This window comes from Coptis chinensis, chromosome 3 (genome assembly GCF_015680905.1).
Source record: "Coptis chinensis isolate HL-2020 chromosome 3, ASM1568090v1, whole genome shotgun sequence".
Lineage (NCBI taxonomy): Eukaryota > Viridiplantae > Streptophyta > Magnoliopsida > Ranunculales > Ranunculaceae > Coptis > Coptis chinensis.
The window spans coordinates 54,150,589-54,156,588 of NC_141458.1; positions in this window are offsets into that span (position 1 = coordinate 54,150,589).

Below are 6,000 nucleotides of genomic sequence, written 5' to 3' on the forward strand. Positions count from 1 at the left end.
TTGAAGTAGCCGATGCAAATCCAGAAGATTGTAAGCTTCTTCAAGACTTGGAAACTAAAGAAAGATGTTTAATCAATGCAGAGTCAAATAGATTCCATGGAAGCTTAAGGATAGAATCAAATAGATTCCATGGCGACTATGTCCCAATCGAAATTCAATTCTGTTACTATTGAGACATCTACACAGCCTAAGCCATGAAAATCCATGAAAACCTATAATCACTCAATCATCATGTATGTTGAATTGTTCGATTCCCGAAGTTTGAAATGGAGAAGGTTGAACGACTTGGAGTTGTCATTTAATGATGAACACATCAAGAACCAACCCGCAGTGGTTGCAAAAGGATCTCTTTATGATGCAGGCATATTGGTATTTAACATTGCCCACGAATCTTGGACAAGGATTGGGCTACCGCAGACTAAATCCCCACCACAGTCGTACAAACTGTTTCAGTTTAATGGTACTATTGCTATTATGTTCAGGTTCTGGGGTGAGGAGAACATTGCTACTTTGAAATTAGAACTTAGGCTTTTACATGAATACGATAACAGGTTGTGGAGTGAACCAAGGACGTATTCATTGGACAAATTGTATTCCTCTCACCGTCACCCGTGTTTCGTCGACCTACTCACAGAAAACATTGCAGTTTTTGAATGCAACGACAGGTTCCTTTGGTACGATTTCAGTCTAGAGAAGTTGGTATTTGTCAAAAAAATCCCAACCTTCGGCAATCACTTCATTCTCCCATTCATGTCAGACTTCACTGCAACTCGGTTTAACCCGTAGTTGATGTCACCATTCATGTTATATTTAACGGAGCTTATATTTTTATTTAAAATTAAGTAATATCTTGTAATATCAATCTTTCTAGTTTATGCAAGTGTTGATGTTCATGTTACCTTTGGAATTTATTCTTTGTAGGTTTATGCTGGTTTCTGTGTCAGTAATGTTTATTACCTACTTCAACTACCTATTTCTGACGAGAAAAACTTGCAAAAACTTATCACCATAGTTAACACACAAATTTAGGTTCGACAAAAGTTCCTAAGAAAGACAATACTACCCACAATGTAGTAATTCAACAAGAGTATGAACATTCAGTGTTCGTAGTTCCATTGTATGAACACTGAATGTTCATAGTCCAACAAGAGTATGAACATTCAGTGTTCACACTTGTAAGACATGAGTTTATAATAGTTTCAAATAAGAAAATAAAGATTAAGAGAACACATGATAAACATCAATAATAGTTCACTTTCATAACAACTGATATACAGATATACAGATTTTTATTTGTCTTTCATAACAACTGATATACAGATATACTGATGCATTCACGCACATTCATACATGTCAAAATATAATGTTTTATCCTTCCTACATATATTCTTCATTAAACAACCCCTTTCGAAAATTTTGCATAAACAAATGATGTTCTATAGTCCAGCTTCTTGGGCCAATGCATGTCAAGAATGTGCATGCAAGCATGCAAGTTTATGTGCATCTTTGCTTCTTTTGCTTCTGTTACTTCAGAGAAATCCCATCGACCATTTAAAAAAAGAATTTCCATCATTTTGCAAACATGGAGTCCACAATCAGTGCTGCAATTTAGAAAATACAAATCTCAGGTCAATTATAATTTTCTTAATGTAGAAGTTTATAAGAATTTTAGTGAATAATTATGCATTTACCTATTGGTTTGTCATGACATTTTGGAGACTGTATTCTTACTAGACTACTGAGCATATTAATTGTCAATTTCTCCTTTTTGATCCGAAGATTTATTTTCTCAACCAGTTTCGTCTTCTGCAAAATAACAAGAAGTTATTCCTTTATTTATGTTAGAAGATACAAAAGTTTCTTCTCATTTTAGTGTGGAAATTACCATGTCTTTTGCAATTTTGAATGACTTTTCCTCGTGTTTTAAGGAGTTGAAATGTAACCATTTCTCTTGTTGTCCCATTACGAACTCCACAACCAGTAGTGTCCAATGGTTTTCTGAATGTATTGGAATCGCCAAGAATTTGGCACTCAAGTCGATTGTGTCCACTATTTTTGCAATGCCTCCTTCCAAAGATATATCTTGTGACATTGAGTCGCGAAATAATAATAAGAATGTGAGACCAACCACAAAATAGATATGAAACAATAATTTGAAATAAATAATTCACCTTTGAGTTGGCAGACAGTAGACATGTTTTTTTTTTGGTTGGGAACCTTTTGCGAAGTTGGAGAGACCACCAGTCGATGACCTGTTGAATTGAGCATTTTTTAGATTCAAAACAAAGTATAAATGAAGTAAGTTCTACAAATAAATGAAGGTCAGATATCAAAATTAAAAAATAGCAAAGTATAAACATTATTCGGTTGATGTAAGGTCAGGTATGAACATTCATTGTTCATAGTTCAATGGTATGAACATTCATTGTTCATAGTCGACTAGGTGTATGAAGTATGAACACTGAATGTTCATAGCCCAACAAGAGTATGAACATTCATTGTTCATAGTCAAGAAAGGGGTATCAGAATTTACCTGATAATCAATTTCCCTATCAAACAAAAGGTCTTTTACTAGAGAACCAGCTATTTGGAAATTGTCACCATCTCCCCATGCGATTATGCTTCAAAAACCCCAAGAAATTAGCATCAGTAAAAAATGCTATTTGATGTCATTTTAAACTAGTAAAACACTTACAGTCTTCCTAGATTTACACGGTGTGTCCGCCATTTTGAAGAAAGTGTCAATAATTTGTCTATTGCTTTCTTCTAATCCATGATAGTAGGGACTTGTCTTAGGGTCTAGCAAAGGGCCCAATGTCAATATCTCTGACTTGCTTCCCCTTATCAAGAATTTCTTTGACAGTGTCAAGGTTCATTACTTTTTTGAGTGGTTTCGTCTTCCCTTCTTTGGTGAAATTGGGGTCCATCTGCATAGTTTTCCTATCTCTGTTGTTCTTCACTTTCCTAATTACGGAAGTCATTTTAATTTCTTTCTCAGCTTCTTTCTCCCCATCATTTCTCTGTTCTTTTTCTTTCTCCTTGGGTATAGGTGACAGAGGAATACGGATGGAAATTGATGGACCTCTAAAGTCTGGAGACTCATTTGGCACCATTTCTGCACACTCATTTGGCACCATTTCTGCATCCTTATCGAACACCATTTTTGCATCCTCATTTGGTACATGATGGTGGACTGCTTTTTCAGTTTGAGGTTGCACTTCTTCCTTATCCCCCTCTTGCCGGTCCTTCTTTTTCAACTCTTCCTTGAACTTTTCATTTTTTCTTTTTGCACAAATGAAGTTCTTGTTCGAGTGTGTTCACCTTCTTTTTCAACTCTTCCTTCAACTTTCCATTTTCTTCTTTGCACAAAAGAAGTTCTTGTTCAAGTGTATTGACCTTCTCCCTCAACTCTTCCTTGAACTTTACATTTTCTTCTTTCCACAACTGAATGTCTTGTTCGAGTGTGTTGACCTTCTTTTTCAATTCTTCCTTCAACTTTTCATTTTCTTCTTTGCACAAAAGAAGTTCTTGTTCAAGTGAGTTGACCTTCTCCCTCAACTCTTCCTTCAATTGTTCAATTTCTTCTTTGCACAACAGAAGTTCTTGTTCAAGTGTGTTGACCTTCTCCCTCAACTCTTCCTTTAATTGTTCAATTTCTTCTTTGCACAACAGAAGGTCTTGTTCGAGTGCGTTGACCTTCTCCCTCAAAATTTGGTTCTCCAGTCTTATTGACATGGCCTCATCATCTTCTTCAGTCATAGGCTGGACAATCATTTCTTGATCAGAGGGTACAACGCCACTGGATATGTTCTGCAGCAATGCTATTTCATCATCTGTTATACCTTCGACATCAACAATTACCTGATAAAGTTCAGCATCAACAATTAGTGTTTGAAATTTGGACCATGAACAATCAATGTTCATACTCTTATTGGACTATGAACATTCAGTGTTCATTCCTATTTGGGGGTATGAACAATGATTGTTCATAACCAGTTTAGTGGTATGAACAATATTTGTTCATAACTGTTTTTGGATATTAATAATACTAATACTATAATATATTTATACACTAATACTATAGTGTGTATTTATACACTTTATATAGGTTGAAATCTACCTGATCAGAGGGTACAACGTCACTAGATATGTTCTGCAGCAATGCTATTTTCTCATTTGTTATAGCTTCGGCATCAACAATTACCTGATAAAGTTCAGCATCAACAATTAGTGTTCGAAATTTGCACCATGAACAATCAATGTTCATACTCTTATTGGACTATGAACATTCAGTGTTCATGCCTATTTGGGGGTATGAACAATATTTGTTCATAACTACTATTGGATATTAATAATACTAATACTATAGTATATTTATACACTAATACTATAGTGTGTATTTATACACTTCATATAGGTTGAAATCTACCTGATCAGAGGGTGCAACGTCACTGGATATGTTCTGCAGCAATGTTCTTTCCTCATCTGTTATACCTTCGGCATCAACAATTACCTGATAAAGTTCAGCATCAACAATTAGTGTTTGAAATTTGGACCATGAACAATCAATGTTCATACTCTTATTGGACTATTAACATTCAGTGTTCATCCGTGAGCATAGCAAACTCTTAAGGTCAGTTTCAAAAGCCCCCTAAAATCCACTTTGTTAGTGTCTATCTGTACCGTACCCCCCTCTCTAATAGTCTCTCTCTCTTCTCCACCCTTCATCTCCTCCCTCCTTCATCTTCCTCCTCTCATCTGCTGATCTTCTCTTCATCTCCCTCCTTCATCTTCCTCCTCTTATCTCCTCCCTTGCTACGCTCACGCCCCAACTACTGTATATGCAGTTATTCTAGTTATACACTAATACTATAGTGTGTATTTATACACTTCATATAGGTTGAAATCTACATGATCAGCTTTTAACATGTTGAGTGCTGTGCTTCGGAATTGTCCAATCAATTTCTTCAGATTCCATCTCGCACACCTTGGGAATTTTCTTTCATGATTTTCCACCTTTTTAATGAGTGTGGTGTGCTCACATATCCAAAACTGCAATGTGTGTGATGAAACCCATATTTAGTGCTAAAAATGTTATACAAACAGGCATTTACAAAGATTTCATATATGAACAATCATTGTTCATACTCCACCAATTGTTATACAAACATACAAACATATATATTAAGGAGATGCAGTTGAAATACTATACCATAAACATTATTGTGCATCCACTGATCGTCTTTATCTTCGTCTTTTTGTGCTTTTTGGCTGCAGCAATCAATTCGTCGTGTATGGCATTGGGCCAAGACAACTTTCTCAATGATTCCAAGTCTTCTACAGCCTTGATTAAGGGCCAAGTTACTCTGGAATTGGCGTTAGCAAAGAAGCAAGTGGTGAACATGTAAAAGCGACATCAGCCTTGAGAAATCTTCAGCTGCATGTTCATCATTTGTCTCATTCAAGGTCTGCAATATTGCACCCCTTATATCATCCTTGTTGATTATTGATTTCTCCCCACCACCCAAGTACTTTGATATGAATCTTGTTTGTTTATCTTTAGAACCAATAGTCTCCGTTGGATTAAAAAACATTTCTGTTACAGGCAGCCCAAACATTAGACTTATCTCCTCATAAGTCAGCTTTAAACTTTTTCCATCTATCTGAAATTCATTAGAGTTGAAATCATATTTGTCCAAGAGATTAAATATTTCTTTGTTGGGCTTGTTTACGTTACCTTCTACAATCTCCCATTCCCAAAATGCTTTAAACAACAACCAGAATGGTGTCTTCTTCATTGCCTCAACATAATTTTCTGGAATTTTCTTTTCCTTTAGAAGTTTTACTAGTTTAGAGGTGCCTGTGCCTTGGTCGATACTAGTTCCTTTCCCTGATCTTCCTTCTCCTCCTCTTCATTCTCCTTTTCACTCTCCTCTTCTGCCTTCTTTTTAGAAACTGCTTTCCTACTCTTCTTTTTAGGAACTACTTTGCTGCTTGACT